Raw genomic sequence first — 904 nt, forward strand, 5'->3', positions numbered from 1 at the left:
TGGGATTCGAGGCCGGTGGGAGCCTCGGACCGTAGGGCGGAGAGAGACCCGGCGCCGGGCGGGCCCGGGGGCAGCGGAGAGCGCGAGCCGGTGCCCTGCACTGGCAGCTGCTGGGCCTGCCCCTCGGGGGCTCCCCCGGGCGCCCCCGCGGCCTCGCACTTCCCTCGCCCTCGCCCCTTGGCGGGCTCCTCCCCCCGGTCCTCGTCTTCTCGAGGAGTCACCCTCCGACGCCTCTTCAACACCCAGCTCCCCTGAGCTGCACACCTCACTCCCCACGCCAATCTCCCCTGCGCACAGGAACTGCCTCCAGGCACCGACTAAAGCCCAAAGTTCTACATCTTCACCGAAGACTCATCCTCAAAAGAGGCCGAAATAAACCCCGCTCCTCCCAGCTCCCAGTACACTCCAGGTTCGCGGTCCGCCTCCGCCCCAATGGGGTCTGGGGACTGTCTGCAAATTAGGACCCTAAGGGGGATTGGCCGGCACTCATTTCGGGTGTAGGGCCGGGCCCGGGAGCGGAGCAGCGGCGCGGGGCGCGTGCGCTCTATACCCAGTTGAGACACAGCCCCGGGTGCGCCCAGGCGCGGGCACCAAGAGAGGTGTGAGCCTGGTTATTGACAAGCGTGGGCCTTGGAGCCAAAACGCATCCCCTCCAGGACACCTCATGTCTTTCTCTTCTCTGCAGAAGCGCTTAAACGCCGTATAAGCGGGAGGAGCGGGCTAGCGGGGTGCCACGCAGGCCTGTGCTCCCAGCATCCACATCCCGCGAGTGTGCGCCTGGGGCGGCGGTGTCGCGTTGGGAGAGCCAGGAAGCTCCACTGAAAAGTCCAAGAGAAACCTGGACAATTGCAGCCTTGTGCTTGACAACCTATCCCCCACCTCCCGGGTCGGGGGGCGGGGTCGG

This window comes from Neophocaena asiaeorientalis, unplaced genomic scaffold (assembly GCF_003031525.2).
Source record: "Neophocaena asiaeorientalis asiaeorientalis breed wild unplaced genomic scaffold, Neophocaena_asiaeorientalis_V1.1 scaffold39, whole genome shotgun sequence".
NCBI classification, from domain to species: domain Eukaryota; kingdom Metazoa; phylum Chordata; class Mammalia; order Artiodactyla; family Phocoenidae; genus Neophocaena; species Neophocaena asiaeorientalis.